Source organism: Anolis carolinensis, chromosome 3 (genome assembly GCF_035594765.1).
Source record: "Anolis carolinensis isolate JA03-04 chromosome 3, rAnoCar3.1.pri, whole genome shotgun sequence".
Taxonomy (NCBI): Eukaryota; Metazoa; Chordata; class Lepidosauria; order Squamata; family Dactyloidae; genus Anolis; species Anolis carolinensis.
In genome coordinates, this window is record NC_085843.1 from 83,280,707 (window position 1) to 83,306,154 (window position 25,448).

A 25,448-nucleotide genomic window follows, 5' to 3' on the forward strand; every position below is an offset into this window, starting at 1 on the left:
ATAATAATAATTATTATTATTATTATTATTATTATTATAATTATAATAGTAATAATAATGACTTTGGTAATACACACTGCTTCACTCCCTTCTCAGCTTCCTTTCTGGAAGAATCCTTTCTTGGGAGGTGTTAGCTGGCCCTGATTGTTTCCTTTGTGGAATTCCCAATTTCCCTACTTTCAGAGTGTTGCTCTTTATTTACTGTCCTGGTTTTAGAGATTATATTGTTCTGTATTATTCTACCACAGTAATTATTTCATATTACAGTAGAATCTCAGTTATCCAATATTCGCTTATCCAGTGTTCTGGATTATCCAATGCAGTCTGCCTTTTAGTAGTCAATGTTTTTGTAGTCAGTGTTTTAAATTCATTGTGATATTTTGGTGGTACATTTGTAAATACAGTAATTAATACATAGCATTACTGCACATGGAACTACATTTTCTGTCTAATTTGTTGTATAACATGATTTTTTGGTGCTTTATTTGTATAATCATTACCTAATTTGATGTTTAATCGGCTTTTCCTGAATCCCTTCTTATTATCCAACATATTCACTTATCCAACGTTCTGCCAGCCTGTTTATGTTGGATAAGTGAGACTCTACTGTATATTTATAATCTTATATTATCTGCTTAGAACTGGATTATATGAGGCCCCTTCTACACAGCTGTATAAAATGCACACTGAAGTGAATTATCTGGCAGTGTGGACTCAAGATAATCCAGTTCAAAGCAGATAATATAAGATTATAAATGGGTAATATAGTTGTGTGGAAGGGCCTTGAGTCTACACTGCCATATACTCCAGTTAAAATCAGATAATCTGTATCTTAGAGGCAGTGGGGAAGAGGCCTGAGGCCTAACTGTGCCTGTCCCCTGGGCTGAGTAGGTTGCTAGGAGACCAAGTGGGCAGAGTTTAGCCTTGTAACTGGCAGCAATTGGATAAAAAACAATTATTCATCTCCCTCTAATTAGGACTTTATTTTTCTTTTCTTTTTGTTGTATGAACATAGAGGCATGGTTGAGGGGTTGTGTTGCCAAGTTTAGTGTTTCTGGGATGTGTAGTTTTGTTGTTTTGTCCTAGGCCAAAATTATTTATATATATATATATATACACACACACACACACACACACATACATACACATACACACACACACACACACACACACACACACACACATATATCCATCTATCTATATCATCTTCTTCTTCTATATCTATCTATATCTATATCTATCTTCTATTTATCTTTTCATAATAAAAGTGAAAACCTGTATGTGTGTATGTGGCACAGGTGTCCACTCAACCCATGCATTGCTGGGTTCCCAAGCTAATCTATCTATCTATATCTATATCTATATCTATCTTCTATCTATCTATCCATAATAAAAGTGAAAACCTGTATGTGTGTATGTGGCATAGGTGTCCACTCAACCCGGGCATCGCCGGGTTCCCAAGCTAATCTATATCTATTATCTATATATCTATATCTTCTATATCTATTCTATTCTATTCTATTCTATTCTATTCTATTCTATTCTATATTCTATATATTCTATATTCTATTCTATAGCTATAATAAAAGTGAAAACCTGTATGTATGTATGTGGCACAGGTGTCCGCTCACACAGTCTCTGGCCTCCACAAACGGGCTTTAGTTCCCAGTGCTGAGAAGCCAGCAAGTCACTCCCGTCCACTGACATTGCGGTTACAGCGAGCTCCATGAACATGTAGCCCAATCCCTGCCCAATGTAGCCCAATGTCCTCCCCAAACACTATGGCCCACCACCCAAGGAATGCTTTCATTTGGGGACCATTTCATCCTAGATTCTGCTTTTTCCACCACAGGCAGGCATCCCAGAGTTCTCCATTGGTGTGGAAATTGCATGATCCCGCCTACTGCCCTTCCCTTTCAAATCTGTCTGCATAACAAACACAGTAGAACTGAGCAGCAACTAAATTTACTGGAGGAGTATGGGGGATTGAAGTTGTAGTTTACCCTGTATCAAGTCAGAACATTGTGACTCCTACTGGGGAATTCATAGGAGTTGTAGTTCACCTACACCCAGAACGCTATGAACCCAAACAATGATGGGTCTGGACCAAACTTGCAATGCATCCCCGATATGCCCAGATTTGAATACTGGTGGATTTGGAAGGGAATTGGCCTGGACATTTGGGAGTAGTAGGTACTGGGATTTATAGTTCACCTACAATCTAACCCCACTGATGATTGACCAGGATCAAACTTGGCACAAAGAGCCCCCATAACCAATACAAGATATTGGACAAGTTTGGGGGAAAGGGAGTTATAGTTCACCTGCATCCAGAGAAACACTGACCCCCACCGACAATGGACCGGGACCAAAATTTGCACAGAGAAGCCTCATGACCAACTGAACATACTGCAGGGGTTTGTGGGAATTGGCCTTGCTTTTGGGAGTTGTAGTTCACCTGCATCTAAAGATCACTGAACCCAGCCAATGATGGATCTGGACCAAACTGGGCACACAGACTGAACATTGTCTGCTGTGGATACTGACAGATGTTTCAAGACAATTGTCCCGTGAATCTGGGAGTTGTAGTAGTTCACCCCCATCCAGAGAGCACTCCAGCCAGGCGATGACCACCCAATGACAGATCTGGACCACACTTGGTACACAGATCCAAAATGGCCAACTTTGAATACTGGCAAGTTTGGGGAGGATTGAACCACGATTCTGGGAACTGTGGTTCACCCACTCCACAATGAGAATACATAACATTTAAAGACAAATAATGACTTTTTCAAATAACCCGGGCATCGCCGGGTTCCCAAGCTAGTGTGTGTGTGTGTGTGTGTGTGTGTGTGTGTGTATTCCTTCAGAACATATAATGGAAGATGACTGGTGCATAACAAATGCATCATATGGGCTGGCAGCATGGATGTCCACCTCTTCCTTCCAGTGGAGTGCAAGCTTCATTTTGCAAACTGCATGTGAGTCATGCAGTTTACTTGTAAAGAAGGAGGACCATCTGCTAGTCATGAGCAGATGACAAATTCAATGCATCGACACTGCTGTTATTTCCAAATTGGTAAGTAAACACATTCTGTAACCTTGTAGTTATCGCTTCTCTCTCCCCACAGCTCCACTAATGGAAAAGTTTAAATTTATGCAAAACATTGAAAAACATCTTATTTGAAATGCAGTTTGAAAAGCACTTGCCGAATTTTGACAGCAGAGATTGTGAACAGCAAGCTACTGAGTGGAGCCTGTTTTACGCCACAAACAGTTCTGATTTTAAGTGGAGTTTAAGTCTTCTGTTTCCTTCCGACAAAAGTTCCTGTTCCAAAAGCCAGCTAAATAAATGCTTAAATAAATGTCTTTTGAACTGTATGTTCAGTAGTGCAGCTCTGACCTCTGCTGGATATAGACTTTAAAAGCAACTCCCAAGGGAAATTGGGCTGACTTCTTTTACTGCTTAAAGAAAATGCTGTATATTTTGTCTCAAACCACAGAGCCACAGCACTAGGACATCCCGTTCAAGCCATTGCCCTGTGGCAGGGATCATTGCCCTTATGCTTTATTAACCCACATCCACCCATGACTTGATCCCACATCTGTGGTTTCTTCTGGGTTATTCCACAAGCAAAGTGTGCAAGACTGTCAAGAAGTATCATGTCAAATGGTACAACAGGTGGGAGGAACATGTGTAATCAATCAAATCCAGATGCCCAAGCAAAGAAATGGCACAGTGCACCAATATGCACCATCACACTAGGTCACCAGCCAGTCTGAAGAGGAAGAAAACAATACAACTAATCTATATGTATGTAAATGACCTTCAACTGCATTGCCATGGTGATCCTTCCAACTAGCTAGTTATTCTTATCCTCCTGTACAGACTTGGTGGTGGTGGTAGGGTAAACCTGAGAGGCAGAAATGTGAAGGCTTTTAGTTGCTACAGCTGTCATGTAAGGAATGGCTATGGGAGCGGAGATGAGAACATTGCTCCCTCATAAGAATTCTGCCTTCTCCTAAAAACATCTTGATTCAGTCACCACTTTCTAGAATTGCAGTTGAGCATTTAGAGATAGATATGGATTGCGTGTTGAAAGGAAAGGGGCAATGCAAACAAAGAGTAGGAGTTTTAGTGCAAATGATTATCAGTGCCTCACTCTCTGCAATGCTAGAAATTTGGAGCCAAATGACAAAAAAAAATCATGTGGTGGAACGACATTTTTAGGGGGGTGCAATGCCCGGAGGAGTTTTTAAAATGCAAAATTCACATAAGACAGTAAGATTTAACTCTAGCTGGAGTGCTGGAATGTATAATCCACCTAAAAGGGTGGAGGAAAAGAAAAGGAAACTCAGAAATCTTTCTTATTAAAATTGAATAGTGCAGGAAAGGTGACTGAAATCTAAATGTGACTTTTCTAATCTACCACAATGAGGGATATTCTAGACACCAGGCTCCTTCTGCTCAGAACTAAAAGAAATTGTGGAGCCATTTCATCCTTCTTCCTCTCCCCCTTTTCATTGCTAAGAATGAAGATGGAAGGAACAAAAAGTTTGTAACTGAAGATGACATGACAGACCCCATTTGGACTTGAAACTTGCTGTGAATGTATATTTATATGTATAATTATGAAGGTTTTTAATGTAGGTTCTTAATTGTAATGTAATTTTTATTTAAATGAATTTCTAAATGCGATGTAAACTGTTTTTATGTATTTTTATATTGTAAGCTGCCCTGAGTCCCCTGATGGGTGAGAAGGGCAGGGTAGAAGTGATGTAATAAATAAATAAATAAGATGACAATATCAAGATTCCCTACATGTCAGTGAATGGGACATACCAAAGATAGTCCTAGGACATGACAAAAGTGCATTCTAATTTTTTCATTAGCAGATATTCTCTTCTTACAGATGGGATGTGTCCAATCTGATGGGAGAATGCTGCATGACATGTGCAAGACAAATTATGCTGCTGTTGCTGTGTGCCTTCAGATTGACTCCAAGAAAGAACCTGAACTAAGACTTCAGGGCACTAGGGAAACATACTGGGCAACTTTGGGCAAGTCATGCATTCTCAGCCTTAAAGAAAAGCAATGGAAACTTCTGAACAACTCTTACCAAAAGGCCCTAGGGTGAGTTTACCATAACTTGGAGTCAATCTGAAGGCACATAGCAACAGCAGCATAATTTATATGCTGCAGCAGGGAAAGAAAGCCTTTAGTTCTAGGTATTTTGGCTTACGGTTCCCATCAATCCCACATAACATGGCCAATTATGAGAAATAGTTGGAAAATATCTAGAGAATCAAAGATATTGCACCCGTGCTATCAACCTTCCTTTTGTGCAGTTTCTCAGACTGTGACATGCATTGGTCTCAATCCAACATCCCCTCACCAATATCCCATCATCAGGCCTAACCAGCTTGGCTAACAATGAGGTACATGAGGGCAGCTGTTCTTTTATATCTATGGACCTAAAGGTTCCCCAGCCTTAGTGTGTGATATCAGGCCTAGAACTTCAGAAAGTTACTTTTCCAAATATAAAGCCAAGAGTCTTTTAGTCAGCATGACCACTGTGCTAAAAAAAGTAGTTTTTTCAAAGACTAGTTCAGACCTATAGAAAATTCAGACCCTTGTTTCAACTCAGTTAATCAAAGAACAACCCTAGTATACCTTAGATTTGGAAAGTATCCAAAATATCTGAGTGCCCAAATTTTAATGGCACAACAAAGAAGTCAGGTGGCTCACCTTTTATTTCTGTAGCAACTATCTTGTGTATACTTGTTCTGCTTTACACAACAAGCCAGTCACTCCTCAAGAATTCCTTTTATAACCAATTAATGACTATGCAACTAACAGCATGAGATTAAGAGTCTTCTGCTTTGTATTATTCCATAAGTAGGCAGCACTTGCAATGGCAGATTAGGGCAAATGAGGAGGGAATAGGAAACCTTTTTATGCTCCAGCTTGGATTCCTAGTGATATCGTCATCATTCTTACTCAATAAACAAAAAAGATCAATTTATGAGCAGTGTGACCTGATGCTAAAAATTACATGTATGTTTTTCGGAAATACTTTCAATATATAACACATGTAGTAGTTTGAAGAGCCTCTAAGATACCTAAGAGCATTGCCTTTTTAAAGTTTTAGGAAGTTGTCTTCATAGTGCCTCCATCATGTTCTTTGCTGATTTATCTGATGGCCTACTGACTGCAGGAACCATCTGACTTTCAAAGTTCATTCTTCCATATTGCCTTACCCATAAGTTCTGTAAACCAGCTTCAAATCTCTGCTGTGTGAATCTCTCAATGAATACGAACACTGACCTGTTCCTAACTTTAGGTTTTCATACCTGTGCCAGTTCTCATTGCTAAGGATAATGAGGCATCCACAAGGTGTTGCAAGAAGGAATTGTGTTCTATATCAGAGCTCAGAAGCAATGTGATCTAAGCAATATGGTTGCCTGTGATTCATTATTCTTTTGGTAATGACAGCATGATGATGCTACAAATGGGTAAGAATTATATTACCTTTTTGTTTGTTTAATAAGTGTAATGCAATTATATATCTGGAACTTAGAGTTATGAATCCCTAGACTGTGGAATAACTTACCGAAAGAGATCCGAAAACTAAATGAACTGTCAAAATTTAAAGCACAATTGAAGTCCTATGTCCTCTGGTAGACTTATTCAATACATTTTAAACTATGAATTGTAATCTACATCTATTAGTATCATGTTGTATCCTTTGCACTCTGTATTTAAATATATATGTTTTAATGGTATTATATATTATCTGGGCATTTTTAATCGTGTTGTACCCCACTTCAAGCTGCAAACCAGTTCATCTTCAGAGCCAGCAGCTGGATCTGGCAAAGAAGTCTATCCTGCTGCTAACTGGAGTCCAAATAGGATGATGTTTCAACCTCCTCACACCAGCAAAGGAGGCTACGACAAGGACTTATGACAGGAGCCCAGATTCAAATTGTCACAGCCTCATTTGCTGGCAAGAGGAGAATCGTCATGCTTCATGCACCCCAGTCAGAAGCTGAATGGATCAATCTTGCTCTATTTGATTGCTGGTGCTTAAGGTGGCCTTGGAGGGATCAGTCCAGGAGATATTGTTAAGTAGCTAATGTAGAATGTAAACAAATATTTTCATGTATATTTTTTGTAATTTCTAAAATAACAAAAAGTGTTTGATTGATTTATTAGAAGTGTTGCCAGTCTTTTCCCCCCAACCTTATACAAAGGCAATTTTAGCCATTCTCTTATCATAATGCTACACCTGCAGAACAGAATTATAATAAATTACTTTTAGAGGCTCTGTAACAAGATTACTTTTTAAAGTAGTTTTTCAGGTATGATGGCTAATGGGCTACCCTGGAATCAATAGCCTAGGTTTCTTCCTTCAGGCCCAGTCCCTTCAACAATTTTGATAAGAAGCAGCACCATTTTGTTTTTTTGCTTTTTTTTGTTTTGTTATGGAAGCAAAATGTGACAGAATGGCCTAACTTCCTAACTTAGGTAGGTGAGAACATTATAAATGTATCTCTACCCCTGACACCCCAAGCACATAAGTCATGACTACCATCTCACTTTGATAACTGTGGAAGAGCTAAACAAAGATCTCATGGGCTCTTTAGGGTGCCATCATAAGTTCTAGCACTTTGGACAGCTCCCATAAAGCTCAAACTAAATGTGGAGAGGAATCACCTCTCCACAGACACAGAACCTACCAGAGTTCACTACTTACATGATAAAATCACACCTGAAGGCACTGTTAAGCACATTTCAAGAAATATCCTTCAACTACGTAAGTAAGCAATGTCTTCTGCCCCAACCCTCCAAGTTCATCTTAACAGCTAGCAACTGCATTGGGCAAAGGAGGTCTGTCCAGCTGTCATTTGGGGCACAAGGAGGAGGCTATCTCCACCCCTCCCACCAGGAAATGGGGTTGCAATGAGGAACTGCAGTGTGGATCCTGTTTCCGATTCTTGCAGTGGGATAAGGCAAGAAATCTCAACCTCCTTACATTCCTAGTGACAACTGAACAAACCTCCTTCACCTGATGTGGCTGCTGGGTGTGAAGGTGGGCTAAGGGAGTATTTATGATGATGGTAACAGTGCTACAATCATGAGTATGTAGACTTACTGAATATGGAGCATTTATAGATCCATAAATCTTAGATACAAATCTAAGATGGCCAGACAATTATTTTTAATCAATTTATTTCAAAGACAAAAATAGAAACAATAATTATTGCTTTCTCCTAAAGTGCATTCCCAAAGTGTTCAAACTCCAAGATATACATTTGCCTTTTTCAATTTCAGGTCCTGCAAATTCTAGGCTTGACTTCCTTGATTGTGACTATCAACTGGTAATATAGTCTTCCTTTTTTCCTACTGCTTCCCATTTTGTAAAGACTTTTATAAAGCCTTTTCTAAGAATACATGTCATCTCATGATACATTCAAAGTATGGTAACCTCAGAGTATAATTTTGATTTTTAGGCTTTATTTGCTCTAGAAGTGTTAGGGCCTTTAATATAGATACTCTGCATTCAAACCCCAATGCTTTCATCAGTTCTGAGAAAAACAGATTGAGAATATAGGATCAAATTAATGGAAAATGGAAAACCAAAAAGCAGCAATAAAATGATAAAAGGTAAATTCAAAAGAAGAAATGGATAAAACGTGGGAAGAAGTAAAAACATATAGAATGCTAAGCTAAAAGAAATAACAAAGAATCTTATGACATCTTAGACTACTAATTCATTACAGCAAATTTGTTAATCTTTAAGGTGTCATGGGATTTCCCCCCTCCTACATATACACTCCTATCACATTCCTAAAAAACACTAAAAACTGAGCAAACATGTAAACTAATATAAGATTCAAATCCACACTTAGGATTGATAAAGAAAGGCTGACACCGGCTTTGAGATACCCAAGAGGAAGTACCTGGAATGGAGTAATCTTTTATGGCAGCCACAATTATAGAACTCAAAATCATTTGTACCAAAATGTTTCCTCAGACTGCATCAGTCTGATAAGCAATTTGTTCTCCAGGGAAAGCTTTTTATCATCACTGTCCAGATGTCTATGCTTGGCAAAGCCAACCAGTAGATGACTTCTTCAACTAAACATTATTTGTTTTATTTTTGAAAGGGGCCAATATGTGGCACTGACATTTTTTTTTTAAAAAAAACACCCACTTTTCTCTTCTCTGACTGTCTTTTCTGATGTCTTGCTTCCCACCTTCCTGTGTATCTTAAAAAAAAACTTCCTCTATCCCTTCTGGTCTCACCTATGAGGCAACTGTTGAAAGAGGTACATAATGTATTTACGTTCCTCTTCCTCCCTCCTCTCTATATTGACTAGTAACCTGCAACGGTGCTTGTTCCATCTTCCCTTTGAGCATTCAAAGGGAGATAATGAAAACAGAGTTTACTTCTGACTTTGGGGACAAGACCTTAGAATAATTCAGAACTCATTAAGTGCACACCATGCCTGCACACAAGATGCCTCGGTTTGAACACAACCAAGGATTTCCATCAATGGAACTGCTTAACTTAGCAGAATCAAAAATTTGTTGTGAGTTCACAATCCCTTCTACTGTGGACTCACAACACCCCAACAACCTGTTCTGGAATACTAAAAACCCCTTTACAGTGAGGTGACATTGAGGACTGCAGAGTTTGAGAGGAAAGTTCCATCATAGCAGTGCTGCCAGCAATAGAGTAAGAACCCTGCAATAACATTTACCATCTGTATTTCATTTTTCTATTGTAATACCTGACCCAGTTGCAACCTGTGCAAAAATATATCACCTATATGACTGCAGTGTAGAGGGCTGATATGTGTGGAAATGGGACATTATCCATCAGCATTTACTACAGACCAAAATGGCTGTTTTACCTGACCTGATCTGACTTTAAAATGGATGTGTCTCAATTCAGCCTGTGCACTCGGGTGATGTTCCTCATGTGTCTCAAAGTAATCAAGAGTTGATATATTGCCTGATCTGTGTTCATGTGTAGAACAAAGCTGACACATTGATTCTACCACAGTTGAGTGAAACAACATTCTACCAGCCAAGTAGCCCAACTGTATTGCTAGAAGTGTGCTCAGTTAGTAAGTGCATACTCCTTCTCTACACACAGTATCACTACAAAACACAACAAAACGAATCTTAAAAAGACATCAGAAATGGACTTATGATTTTACATTAAGCTAGGACCCAGTCAATTACTGCTGAACACAGCCAAATTTTTGAACAAACAGGACATTAATTTCCATACTATGGCTGCAATCCTGTATGACTCTGTATAGCCTAGTAGTTCTACTTATTGATTCCTGCTAAGTTTTTCTTGTATTTCTTGATCACAACTTCTTGAATTTTTTTTAACTTTCTGGGGGAGTTTGAATTGTACAGTGCTCCTTCACTTTTCGTGGGGGTTAGGTTCCAAGCCTGCCCGCGAAAAGTGGAAAACCGCGATATAGCAGCACTATATTTATTTCAATAAATATAGCCTCCCTCCCTCCCTCTTTTCCTCTTTAAACGTACTGTTCTGTCGTCCTTGTTGTTCCTGGGGCAATGAAGTGCAGGCAGGGCCCACTGGCACTGCCTGCAGGTGGCTGAGGAGGAAGCGTGGACCGGGTCACGTGCCCCAAACTGGGCCCTTTTGTGCCTGCAAGGGGAGGGCGGGCCGGATGGAAAAATCTGCGATACAGCGAATCCGCGGAACCTGAATTGCAGATTAGCAAGGGAGCACTGAAGTCCAAAAAAGTAACTATAGCAAGCTCTGATCTGAATGTACCCAGAGCTATTGAATCCATACATACAAAGAGACATGTTCACACACTGTTCCAACAACTTTTCTGCTTGTCTAAGATGTCAGTGCATTGGGCTTGTTGCACTTTGGCAGGTTCTATCCACCATCACATTCCTGCATTGTTAAGCCTCCTGCCTGTTCTTTATTTTCCTGCCTCAAGTCTTTTCAAGACAAGAAGCCAGAATTCCCCAGTTCTGTGATCTCAGCTCCCAAGCAACTGGTTCATAGGAAGCATAGGACTCTGACATTCCTCAAGTACACTCTGGCGTTCCCAGGCATTCAGCATCCCAGTCTCCTGATGTCCCTGTCTAGCCAGAGAGAGTTCCCAGGAACCCCTGGTAAGACATGGGAAAGCCAACTTGAATCAGGCAGCATGTTGTGTTGAGGAGTTGCCATAGATTTTTGCCTGAGCACTGTTCTCTGTTATTAAGTCTTTGTTGCATGCCAATCTGAAGAGCGTTTCCATAGACAGGCTCACAAATAAGTCCGAAGAAGTACTGCACAAAGAATAACAACTGGTGAATAGTGGTTGATGCAGAAGACAACACAGGGCAGAACCCATTCCATTTCCTACTCAGATCATGTAAGTAATTACTTGCAAACAACTAGTTACCATATTTAATATACGAGGGTTGAATGAAAAATAATGCCTCCACCTTCGTTATAGAAGCTGAACATAACAAAAAAGATAATAACTGAATACATTTAAAACAAACATTTCACTCTCACTCAGACCTTCTTCCAAGCTAACTCAGTCTCTTAAATGCCATTTGCTGATTCCTAAACCTCACTGAGGAGTTTATCACATGAGGCAGGTTAATCACAATTACAGCCGGATAGCAACAGGACTTTTCACATGACATTGTTCCTCTTCTGTTGCTCTTCAGATGGGAGACCATATGGAAAGTTATTCTTTTACAAACACACTCAAAAATCTGATAACTTTTTGTAAAATAAATGGTTTCCAATGGTCTCCCATGGGGAGAAGAACAAAAGAGAGAAAACATCATATAATAAATACCCCTGTTATAGTTCTGTAGTTGAGATTTACCATCCCCTTGAGATACAGCGAAACATGCAGAATAATCACAGGATGCCTTAAACCTACACCTGTTGATAAACTCTACAAGCTAGCTGGCATTGCCCCTCCTGACATGCGACGGGAAGTTGCTGCTAACTGTGAGAGAAATAAGGTTGAACATTGTGAAAGCCACCCACTGCATGACTATCAGCCTCCTCCCAGTAGACTCAAATCAAGGAAGGGCTTCATGAGAACCACCACTCCTCTTGATGTTCTTCCAGCAGCAGCAAGGGTGTCCCTCTGGGCAGCTAAACCTGGCAATTCTAACTGGATGGCCCCCCATGAGGGTCTTCCTCCAGGGGCAAACCAAGAATGGGCAACTTGGAAGTCCCTGAACAGACTCAGAAGTGGAGTGGGCAGATCTAAAGACAACTTGGCAAGGTGGCACTACCTGGAGGAATCCTCCACCTTGTGTGACTGCGGAGCAGAACAAACAACTCCGCATATGTATGCTTGCCCACAATGTCCTGCCTCATGCACGGAGGAGGAGTTGTTTAAAGCTATGGACAATGCGGTTGCTGTTGCCCGTTTCTGGTCTAAAACTATTTAGTTGTTTGTGATTTCCTCTATTTTTTTTCCATCATTTCTAAATATATTTGTTATGCAATGCTTTTGACACGAAATAAATAAAGAGATACAGCCATCAATATCCCAATTGGTAGCCTGGATTTTCATCCAAATTTGGTCCAGTTAGACATACATAAATATGCATATCATAGAAATACCCACATATGTAATCCAAACACACATGATCAAAGCCCTATATAAGGTTCTAGTGTAAAGCTTGCTGGTTTCTAGTTTTTATTTCATTGGCAGACCATTTTCTGAGCCTATAAGCATCTGCACTAATGTGCTGTCTTGCAGGCCAGGGTCCAACATCTCTTATTAGCACTTGGATGGGGGACTGCCAAAGGATACCAGGTGTGGCAAGTTATATTTCAGAGAATGGAACTGACAAAACCACCTTTTAGGTAATTCACAGAGTTGACATGAGTTGATAGGCAACATGAAGATGCATGCACACACAACTAAATAATTTACTTCTCGGTGTGAGAAAAATAAAAATGCTACAAGTCTAGAGTGCAAGCTACCTTGGTAGGCAGGCCTCTGACTCCTGTGTCTATAAAACTAGAACAGTTATCTTAGCATTGCTAAAGGAGTGATGATATTCCACATTGTGCTGTATGTCTACTGTAACTTGGTTATTACTTAGTTATTGTGAAACCAAAAGAAACCACGAGGACCCAGGATTAGGCCCCTTACTAAAACCAGTCACAGGCTGTTGGCAGTTCCATCTCCATTGCAAACCACAGAGAGAAACATTGGCACAAACCCAGGCCACTTCCTCATCCTGCCTCCTTATGTTCTGGCAGAGTTCTGGATGCTGCAGTGTGGGATCTGTCCGATTTTCTGCCCCACTAAGACTGCTCTGAAGGTGTCCCACAGAGCCCCCTGTCATCTCAGTAACAAGCTCAAGACCTGGTGGTTTGCTTCTGACTCACTAAGAAAAGTACCACCTACTGAATCATCAGCCCAGCTTCCTTCTCCTGCTACCTATATTTTCCTTGGAGGTCTCCTGCCCATGTGATGAATCAAGCCAGCCCTTCTTTGGGGATTGATATCTGACAGCTTGAGGTGTTATGACTGAAAGCTATACTCAGGAAGTGTCCATAGATTCAATATCCCTCTCTGTGCAGCTTTTACTAGGTTGCATTGCAACAAGAGGTTTGGTAATGTTTCCAGCCTCACCCCTCTGGAATACTTTCCTTGTGAGACAATTAGTCACTTCCTTGTTATGAATCCCACACCAAATCCTTTTCACTCACATTTATAAATTATTATTAAGTCTCTTAGGATAATTTTACCCATCAAATATGACCATGTTATTGTTGAATACAGCAGGAATCAGTCCACATTTGATCAGAACATGAGTAAGTTACATTTTGGAACAACAACTCCCAGAGTCTTCCAGCCAGATTCTGGGAGTTGCTGTTCAAAAAAGTAACTTTCCACAGTCTGCATTAGAATTAATTCTCATGGCCAGTGGCATCCTATATTGTTCTGGACTCTACTCTGCATTTCCGTTACCTGCAAAGTCCCAGGGTGAATGCCTAGGTGAAACCCTGCTTATGTTTACATGTTCCTCATTAACATTGACTTTGGGGAGGCCTTTGGTCTCATGCCTCTCTAGTGTTTTGGGATTTTCTACCATTCATTCTTGGGGCTGCACAACACAAAAAGAATAAAGGAAGACATTGAACAAGATAGTAGACAGATATTACCAACAGAGAAATGCCCACATTCTAGAATCTTGTATTAGGATCTTGTCGTAGAGTCAAGCAGCTGAACCATAGAATCACACACTTGGATGGGACTTAAAGAATCGGCCAGTCTGATCCCTCCTCCCAAGTAGGAATCCTGCACTAAAGTAGTCCCAAGAGATGGGCATCCAACCTCTGTTTTAAAATCTCCAGTGATGGAAAGTCCGCCTCTTATGAATGGAAAAATATAATTCTGTTCTCAGTCCCACCACCTCTCATTCCACACACTCTTCTGATCTCCCTTCATTTCCCAAGAAACAGGCATATTAACTGTAGTTGACGAGCATGTGGTGTTCCCTGGTCCTGCTCTAGTTCTTCCTTGAACTTCTGTGAATTCAACTGGATCTGTGCAGAAAACCTAAAGGCTTAGAAACTGCACAAACCTAATAGGCCATGTGAACAGAGACTATCCATATGCAGCTTGTATGCTGCCAAATAGGTGGAAGCTGGGGTTTGGCAAGCACACCCTCACCCACACATACACAATTACACACACACACACTTGAAGCAAGAAGTCTTCTGCAATGAAAATAGTACAGGCAAAGCCTGAACTCATGACCCATCAACAAAAAGTAAACATTACACTTCCAAAACTGAAGTGTTTGAAGTTGCGCCAGCCTTATTTCATGTAATATTTTATTAGATACTTTCAAATATAATAAAAAGAGGTGAAAATATTTAAACAAACAAAAGTAATAGAAAGAAAGAACAGGAAGTAACAGAAATAAAAGCATTACATTGGATTTCACTTTTCTAATGATGGCTATATATCTTACTATGTAAAATAACTTTTTGAACTGTTTATATTAACTAAACCAATTAATTAGCAAAATCTACAGTTTGCAAAATATTCTCTTTTTTCCTGCAAAAAAGCCAGTAAGGGGTTCCTGGTCTTTTAAAATGTCACCAATGACTTCAGACTAATCAACACTGATAATTTGTCTATTTCAACTCAGTCTGTAAGTTACAAGAGCCAGTCTACACTCTTTGGAATTACGGTAGTTTGCCATTTCTGTGCATACAATAGTGTAACGGAAAAGCTAATTACAGTATAATGGAGTTTTTGTCTGTGTTAGTTAATGTTGATATTATGGCAAGGGCAGGCAGGAATTGGCTACATCTGATTGGTTGTTGCGTCACCATGCATATGTAGCCCTTTTCAGTAGAAATGGATCCATTTTAGAGTGGCTAGCTAGAAAAGGGGCAAAGCTAGCTGAGTGGAAAAAAGAGGGAACATTTTGAAGATTATTTAGTCTCTAGCCGGGTGAGCTACAGGGAAGAGGATCTGTGTTTAAGTTTGTAGCTCTTATTGTTATATTGAAGTAAAAAGTGGCTATTTTGAGTTTAAACCCCCAGTTAGTTGAAACTGAGGGACAGTGAGTCCTTTGAGACTAAGCTTCAGTCAGGTTATTGATGGTAAAGAGCGGCTATAGGCAGGCCCGGCCCAACACGGCACGCTGACCACGCCCCATTGTTGGGCGCCACCTTCCCAGGGGCGCTATTGAGCCCCTGGGAGGTGGGACTGCGCAACATGGGAGGCAGGGTCACGCAACGCGGGAGGCGGGGTCGCGCAATGTGGGAGGTGTGGCCAGGTTTGGCACTGCCTCCCGTGGGGCGCGCCCTGGCGCAGCCAGGCTGCGTGTGGCGGCCGTCCTTCCACCACACAAAGCCTGGCTGCCCAGCCAGGGCGCACCCCGTGGGATGACGCACCTCAGCCTAAGTTCACCTTGCTAGGATACCCAGTCAACACACAAATAGTCTTTTAAGGTCTTTATTAAAGCAAAGCAGAATATAGACCAAGCAAGCAATCAAAAGATAATTCAATGTTGTAAAAAAAGTGTCCAAAGGTAAAAAGGAATCAATAGTACATTAATCTCCATCAATCCAAAAGGCAAGGTCCATTGATTCAAAAGGCAAAGTAATAGCAATAATCCATAAAGCACAGAGTTAGTCCATGAAGTTCAAAGCACAAGGTCTTAGTCCATAGAATCCAAAGCATGAAGTTCAAAGCACAAAGTCTTAGTCCACAGGATCCAAAACACAAGGTCCAGAAATATAAGTAATCCACCAAGCAAGGTATTAATCCATAGGAGGCAAGGAACAGGGTCCAAGAATGCAAAGTAATCCCAGAGGCAAAGTGTAGTCCTTAGAAAGCACAAAACAAGGCCCTAGACTCCAAAACGCTGGCAAGGGAAACATGCACACAGATGAAGCGATGAATTGCTCTGACAAAGGGCATGGTCTGCACAGGCTTCTTTTAATAACAACCAAGGAATGCGTTTCTTTTCCCACAGCTTGATTCTTTCGAAAGCTCTCTTTTGCGCGCCTAACGGTCACTTCTGCGAAGCTCAGAACCCCGCCAAGACAAACGGTCTTGCCTGGACAGCTCAGGGGCACTGTTATCTCGCACCTGGTCTTCAGTTGCCCCGGTTCCTTCATTATTTCTCAGCTCTCCAGTTTCCTCCTCATTATTTCTCACAACACTCAGATCCTCCTCAAAAACTCCTAAAGGAAGAATGTCAGCCTGACCGTTATCTGACTCTTCTGGGGCCAGCAGGTCATCCTGCTCAAAGTGAAACTGCATGTCTCTAACAGGAGGCTCAGACTGCTGCAAAATAATAATAAATAATAATAATAACTTTATTTTTATACCCCGCCCCATCTCCTCGAAGGGACTCGGGGCGGCTTACATGGGGCCAGGCCCGATAAAACAAACAAAACAGTAACAAAGCAATAAAACAATTATCCCAGTAAAAAACATCAACATCAATAAAAACAATCATTAAAATCAACAAGCAGGATACAGTGTTAAAAACAGGAGACTAATTCGTAGATCCCAGGCGAAATGCAGAGTGATACGAAATGGGAAAAGGAAATTTCACAGTTGGACAATAAAGTGCGGTATAAAATGGCAAGACAACAACAATGGGACTATTATGGAATGGACAGATAGATCAATCCAGCAACAACTAAACATCGAAGGCCTTTTGAAACAGCCAGGTTTTTAAGCTCTTCCGGAAGGAGAGGAGGGTAGGGGCCTGCCTGATCTCTAGGTAGAGAGTTCCAAAGCCGGGGGGCCACGACGGAGAAGGCCCTCTCTCTCGTCCCCACCAACCGTGACTGTGAGGGTGGTGGGAGCGAGAGAAGGGCCTCCCCCAACGAGCAAAGAGAACGTGTGGGTTCATAGAGGGAGATGCAGTCTCTAAGGTAGGTGGGTCCCAAACCGTTTAGGGCTTTGTAGGTGATAACCTGCACCTTAAATTGGGCCCAGAAAGTAAATGGCAGCCAGTGAAGCTCCTTAAACATCCCAAAACCAGAATCCTCTTCTGTTCCATCTTGGAAACCAAAGTCCCCTTCAGTGTCATCATCTTGAACGTGGCCAGCCTGTGGCTGGGATACAGCACGGGAGGCGGGACTGGCCACGCCTCCCATGGCGCGCGCCCGCTGCGGCAGGAGTCCTTTCAGGCTGCAGCCTGGAAGAACTCCCACCGCAGCCTGGCTGAGCCAGGACACGTGCCGTGGAAGGCGGGACCGCGTCTGGCCCTGCCTCCCGTACCGCTCGCGCCCTGGCCCCGCCTCCCACGCCGCCCACGCCACAGGAGGCGTGGCCGCCTAGCACAGGAGGCAGGGTTAGGGCGCGGGAGGCAGGGCCAGTCCTGGCCACTGCGGCGCAGGGGAGGGGGCGCAAAAAAACTTTTTACGTACCCCTTGACATTTCCTCGGGCCGGTCCTGGCTATAGGTAATAAGTTATCCAGCCAGAAGGCTGAGGAGAAAATATATACATTTGAAACTTAAGAAAGTGCATAACCAAGCTGAAATAAGCTAAACTGTTCTGAAAGTTATATGATAACAGTTTTATGTATTCAAAAGAGTTAAAGACAAAAGCAAGAATATCCAAGTCGAACAAATAAATAACTTTGTAACAAATACGCTTTATGAGCAAAAGAATTCTTAAGTAAACATTACTTTGTTTCAACTTATATACTGAAGTCTCGTGTCAAGTTACAGGACTGAAGTTACATTTCTGGAAGTTGGCTGGAGATTATATTTATGTAACCCATGAGAAGTTGGAAGCTACATATTGGCTCCAGGTTTGGTTTACACATTGAAGAGACATATACAGACATTTAAAATCAAACCCTGTAACAAACACACATAAAGAAAGGTGACACAGAGACACAGATAGCGTATTTCCAAGTGTGAATTACAAGTCAGGTTCCATCCATCTCCCTCATCGCCTCATCGCCTCACGCACGCACATACATACATATGTGTTGGCAGAGGTTGGGATCTTGAAATAAAGTTTCCCCCCTGCCTGAAAAGCCTCGTGACTCTTTTACATAACATTTATTGGTGGCAGCGGTGAGATACCAAAACTCCTCCTGCCAGAAAAGCCTTGCATCTCACAACTAGTCTTGCTCCTGTGGTCATATATTGTAGTAATCTTAATTAAAGGCTTTACAGCCTCATCACACTAGAGCATGGATCCACTTTAAATCCATTTTCTGCCTCCTGCAGAATTCTGGGGTTTGTCATTTAGTGAGGCCCAGGAACTTGCTGTTTAAAGGTCCCTCCCTAAACTACAAGCCCAGGGATTCTGCAGGAGGCAGAAACCAGATTTAAAGTGGATCCATACTCTAGGTTTGTGTGTGTGTGTGTGTGTGTGTGTGTGTGTGTGTGTGTGTGTGTGTGTGAGGCTTCTCTCATGTCCCTGCATGGAGCTGGAACTGATAGAGGGAGCTCATCTGTGCTCTCCCCTGGTTGGATTCAAACTGGCAACCTTCAGGTCAGCAACCCAACCTTCAAGTCAGCAGTCCTGCCACCATGAGGGTTCAACCCACTGTGCCACTGGGGGCTCCCATACTCTAGTGCAGTGGTTCTCAACTTATGGGTCCTCAGATGTTTTGGCCTTCAACTCCCAGAAGTCCTAACGGCTGGTAAACTGGCTGGGATTTCTGGGAGTTGTAGGCAAAAAAAAAAAAAACATCTTGGGACCCATAGGTTGAGAACCACTGCTCTTGTGTGATGAGGCTCTATAACATAATAGAAGGCTGCAGGGGAAATGGAACTAAAAGAAGCTTTCAGTTTACTTCTGCAGGCCTGTCCCTTACTGACAGTGTGAGCTTTACTGTCCTTGTACTCTGTGTCTGTATAAAATCAAGCCAAGAATATTTCATTCATTTCACCTACGTGCTAGAGCAAAGGCACAGAAAGAGAAAAATAATGGTGATGGCCGAATGAACCTGGCACTTCTTCCAAATCATATTGCTGCTAATCTCCTTTCAAGAGAATCAAATATAAAGTCATGTTCTTTCTTGCGAGAAGTATTGCTGGCCTGTGGGTGTCAACATAACCTCCATTTCCAAGAAAAGTGTTGAGGCCCACAGCAAGTCTAGAAAAACTGCATTCTGATGACAGTGAAGACAGACTGCTAGCAAAACATCACACACCACACTTACGCTGTACAACCACAACTTTCTTGTTCTTTTCTAAAGACTCATTATGGCTTGTTTTACAAAGAGCTAAATCAAAACTAAGACATGTTTCTTTCTTTCTGGTTTTTGCTAACATCCATCTCTTTTTCTTTGATTGCTGCTCTTTGCCAAGAAATACTTTTTCTTCGACCTGAAGGAAATGAATAATAATATCAGATATACAGCCGAGTATAAAAGACTGGAACAGGTTATAATTAGAGTAGATGGCTACTTGGATATGGAAGATGGTCAAGAAGGTTTCCAAAATGACTGCACTGTGGCATCCCTGAGACATGAGATAGTGACAACAATGTTAATCACAATGTGTTGCTATTAGGGGCACAATTCGAGACTGTAACTTTCTTGTTTAATTAGGGCTGCCACACCTGTCCACCCACATGAACTCTTGTGGTTTCTGTGCCTGAAACAGCCCAGTGATATTTTGAAATTCAACAAGTGCAGTGCTTCCAGTTTGGATATTCAGGCATGATGTTATTTTCAAAGGTGCAAAGGGTTTCAGGTTGTCAGGAATAAATAAGATACTGGAAATCTTAGCAGGAAATCCAACACTTGCATTGCACTTCACTGCACTTATGCCCCGTAGTGTTCTATTAATAATCTTTACACTATTTACCAATAATCCATTTAACTTTCTTGCCATTATGAGCTAAGTTTTTTTTAAAAAAAAATTGAGGCAGTAATGAAAGAAAAGGGTAAAGAAGATAATATAGTAAGTAACTGAATTTTGTGAAAGATGTATGGTACTGCCAACAATCTAATGCAACAGTTACTAACACAAAAGTAGGTAAGGGTGATTTGTAGGGGAAATCCATGGACAGGAGGAAAGGATTCCGACTCTTTCCCTACAGTCTAAACATTTACCTCTTGTACATTTTCCAAATATACATCAATGCCATGTCTTCCTTCTGATCATAGACTGGCAGCTATAGAAACAACTAGCTGAAAAAGGTCAAGAACAGTTGGAAGTGTCAGTGAGAACCAGCAAGTATGAAAAATCCGAATTACTTGTTCCCATCTTGTACCCTTGATCCTCCCCTTGTAAATGTCATAAGGGAGACTTAGAGTCATATTACTCTAGGACTGGTTCTCAACCTGTGAATCCCCAGATGTTTTGGCCTTCAACTCCCAGAAATCCTAACAGCTGGTAAATTGGTTGGGATTTCTGGGAGTTGTAGGCCAAAACACCTGGGGACCTTTCACAACTGCTGTTATAGAATGATCATTCCACCTTAGCTACCATGGGATTCTGGGATTTACAGTTTAGGAAGGGCTATTTAGAAATCCCTGCCAGAGAATCCTTCTAGCACCTCACCAAATTCTTCACTGCAGCATCCCACAGGAGCCATGCAGTTAAGCTGAATCCATAGTGCTATAATTGCATAGTGGGAAAGGACCCACTCTGTGGTTCAACATGGGCACAAATGCATTGTTTAAATATAAATGAGGAAACAGATTAATTTAAAGTGTGTCTGATATCAGATGTTCATTCAAGAATATATAGGCGTCCTCTTTTATATTAAAAACAAATCAGCACAAGTCATATCACATTTCCAGCATGATGTTCTGGGGCACAAGAGTCAGTAGGATTCATAGTGGTTTCATGTCAAGAGACATGAATAGGATTAGTTAGTAAATGCACATGCATTCATTTGTTTTTTTTAAATGAATTTTTATTTACATACATTAACAACTTACAGTAAAACAGAACACCAAACAATGAACATTTTACAAACACATAATCCTGCCACCAAAGCTTGAACAAGTATCATTTCCTTTACCATAAGATTTATAAGTGAACCATTAAACAAATGTCATATCCAAAATTCTTGACCAACAAGGTTGTATTGTTTTCCTTTTTCACTTTCTAGGACATATTTAATGAAAACTGACCAGTATAAATCAAAATCAGATCTATTAGTTTTCCCCCGAATACCCTCAGTTCCATTGATAATTTATCATTTAAGGCTACATTCCATATCTCCCCATACCAGTGTGAGATTGGTTACTATCTTCCAACATGCATTCATTTGTTAGAAATTATGAGAACGAATACACTTTACTTTTCTTCTGTCCCACAGCCTTCTTTCTCTGGACTCTTTACTATGACAGTACAGAGCGGTATCTGCTCCAACAAGTTAAAACTGACCACAGGAAATGGAAACAACAACGAAATGAGGTCAGACAGAGACATAAATTACCTGGGTATGCGAGATCTCCTAGAAGCCTGAACCAACATATCTCATGATAAGTGAGTATCGGAGTTGTATTCCAAAACTTCCAGAGGACCAGATAGAAGAAGACATGGTTGATTCTCTTTTAATGTCAGGCAAGTTGTTCAGGCAATCAGGAGCATCATTACGTGTATCCAAGCATCTTCAGCCTCTTTCTAAGGCATTTGGATATAGTACGTAAAGCCCAACTCTTAATCACAATAAATGTTGCAGCATATCTATAGCATATCCAGTTATATTCTGGACAAGGCTGATCTGGGGTAACCCTGGACAAGGCCATCTTCATGCAGCCTTGCCCTGGATTACCCAAAGTCAGGTGAAGGCCCAAATCCTGCCCCAGTGAGGACAGTTGGACCGGTTTCTGACAGGAACTGGTCACAACTGTCTGGGCATCCATCCCATGTTCCCAAGGCTCAGGTGGCCAAATCACATGGGATGACAGTTCCCTGTCCCCCTACCCCATATCATAGCAGTTCCCGGCTGTGAAATGGTACCTATCTTCCCCCTTTCACTCGCTCTGACATCGGCCAGAATGACAGGGATCATTGAGAAGGTAGAGGGGGTTGAGGGGGATGTCTTTCTCTCCCCCACTCGCCCATCACTGTGGCTGATGTCAGAATGGATGACAGAGAAAAGGTAGGTGCTGTTTCATGGCCGGAGACACCAGAGGGCAGTAGTGTGATGACTCATGGGCCTTGTAGTCCCGTTCCTAGTACTATTGTGGCAGACTAAGAGGAAAACATGGGATTTCCACCGGTTCAGCCAGAATCGGAGCCCCTGCACCTGGAGGATGTTTGCCCTCAAGAAGTCAGCCAAACAAGCCTTGGGTAGAATTCTCCCCCGTTTTCCCGAAAAGACAATTATAATAGAGATAGAGGAGCTAGGGAGGCTAATCGCCGGAGTCTCAGAATCGCAGCCAAACAATTAGCAGATTAGGTCTGCTTCCCTTGGGAAATTCTAAGGAGTCATGCATCTGGACGGAGTTGAGTTTCACTTCTCGTTCTCCAGGGAAAGGGTTCTTCTGGCGGGAAACGAGACCCTATTTAGGTGTTTTGCCGCAAAGGAAACCTTGCGGAGTCAACTCGTCAGCTTGAGGAGTGAGATCGTGTGTGGACTTAGTAATCCCAGTTCCTTGTTTCCCGGACCAAGTTCCAAGCCTGCCTTGTTTCACGTTTGACCGCGGACCTCGCCACGGACCTTGTTCTTGCTTCTTGTTTGCCTCGTATCAAGTCTTGTTTTGCCAAGAATCTAGTTTGTTCTCCAGCCTTGTTGTCAAGCTTCAACGGACTAAAAGACCTTGTCATCTCCCTACACTATTGCTTGGCAAAGTGTGTGTTTCGGTTAATGGATTATAACTTTGGACTCTAATATCACATATTGGACATTATTTTCCTGGACTATATTTGACCTTTCCTGAAAGGTCTACTTCTGAACTATATTCTTCACTTGTTTTTATTGACTTTATATATTCCTTTAATAAAGATATTAGATAGAATCTGGCCTCTGCGCATGGTTATTGGTGTTCTGTAGCCTGGGTCTTGACAAGTAGTGACATTTAGGGTGGCTACCTAGCAGTGCCAAACCATCCCATCTCCATGGCAGCTGAGCGGGTCCCTTTGTGGACTCCTGTCAGGCCCAATCTGGTGTCCAGCATGCTGGATCATTCCTAAATTCTGGGTTTGTGTAGATGTGGTCTTGTCAAAATGAAAAATGTGAGCTAGAACCCCACACAGGGTTTTAGCAGGTGCTGTCCACCTAGCTGCAATTTTATTTTAATGTGATATATATATATATATATATATATATATATATATATATATATTTGAAATATTCTCCACCCTTACCTGAGCCTTGATGAAAATTATGAGCATGCAACTGTGAAGACCTAACAGTGGAATGCTTTAAGAGTTGAAAGACAAGGGATCACCTTACTCAAATATTAAGTGAAATACTGATTTTATTATATTTCAGAAGATCTCTTTGGTAAAGTGTTGCTGTAATGTTGCACTTAAAGAAAACTCTTCCTAAAACTAGAGTGAGGAATGTTGGATCATGCAGTAAATGGACCTATGTAAATGCATTTTCAATTCAGTAAAAAATAAGAAAAATCTTGCAGAGAGGGTCAGAAGTTAAAATGAAAACAACATGAAAGAGAACAGATATGAGTTTACTACTTCCTTTCAGTGTGCTCAAGAAGCTAGAGGCAATCTCTGAATAAACCAGATTCCTTTTGATTGACATTTATTAGGTGCATTTGTCAGCAAGCACAAAATAGAGGAAGCAATCTGATAGGTGATATGAAACTCTTTTACACCATCAGGAAAAGATTGGAATGATTGTAAGCAGACTCTTATCACCACTCATATCTGGGATTTCAATAGAAAATATGTTATGTTGAAGGAAGATACCATTCTGATCTCACTATTGCTGGATTCCAGAGGTTTGTCATCCCTACCATTTTCCAGTTCTGCATGTAGAGCAACTCCCAAACATGCTGGAAATCTTCCAGCATGATGATGACAGTGTCATAGAGCTTTTGTGATATTCAATACTACATGGGCAACATCTTAAAGACGTGGTTGCTGCTGCTGTGTGTTTAAATAATTTCTGACTTATAACATCACTAAGGTGAACCTATCATGTGGCTTTTCCTGGCAACATTTGCTCAGAAGTGGTTTGCCATCGCCTTTTTCTAAGGCTGAGATAGCATGATTTGACCAGGATCATCCAACAGGTTCCATGGATGCAAATCCTAGCCCAATACTTAAAGCATCACACCACATGATCATTCCCCTTATAACAAGGTTTATCCATAAATAGACAAATAAATGTTATTTTGCATAAACACTTGGGAAATGCAGACTAGTTCATCAGACGCTGTTGTTTAAAATAAGTTATTTACAAATAATGAACATAATGCAAACACATGTTTGCAAGCAAATGTTTCAGATTCAGTCCACAGCAGCTCCAGTTAGAACAGGAAAATAATACTCTCTGTTATCCAAGAGTTCATCTGTAGAATTAATGCAATCTGACACCACTTTAACTGGAGCTCAATACTATGGGATAATGGAATTTTGCACTCTTTGGCAGAGAAGGATAAAGGATAAAACTACAACTCCTATGATTCCATAGCATTGAGCCAGATTCCACAGTGGACATGTATCCCAAGAAAGTTACCACCGGTCAGTGTGGGCAATACAGAGCTAGATGAATCAATGGTCTGACTCACTACGGGACAGAATCTTACATTCTTATGGATTTTGTGATTTGTGGATATTCAAAATAGGTGGGAAAGTGGTAAGAAGGGCCAAAGGACAAAATAATTTTACACTAATGAAACAATTGTGAACTCCCACTGTTTGCCCCTACAACCTAGCAGTTAGAAAAACATGCAAATGTGAGTAGATTAATAGGTACTGCTTCAGCGGGAAGGTAATGGCACTCCATGCAGTCATGCCGGCCACATGACCTTGGAGGT

At 41.2% G+C, this 25,448-nt stretch overlaps 1 long non-coding RNA gene across 2 annotated transcripts; it reads left to right on the forward strand.

Annotated features, from left to right (window-relative positions):
• Nucleotides 1–23,462, forward strand: LOC134297483 (uncharacterized). 2 transcript variants are annotated; one of them, XR_010004242.1, is made up of 3 exons: nt 1–8,382; nt 21,815–21,984; nt 22,976–23,462. It is a non-coding gene; the product is annotated as an uncharacterized LOC134297483 (long non-coding RNA). The 2 variants fall into 2 exon arrangements; XR_010004241.1 differs by lacking the exon at nt 1–8,382 and having other exon boundaries at nt 19,224–21,984.
• The last annotated feature ends 1,986 nt before the right edge of the window (nt 23,463–25,448 follow it).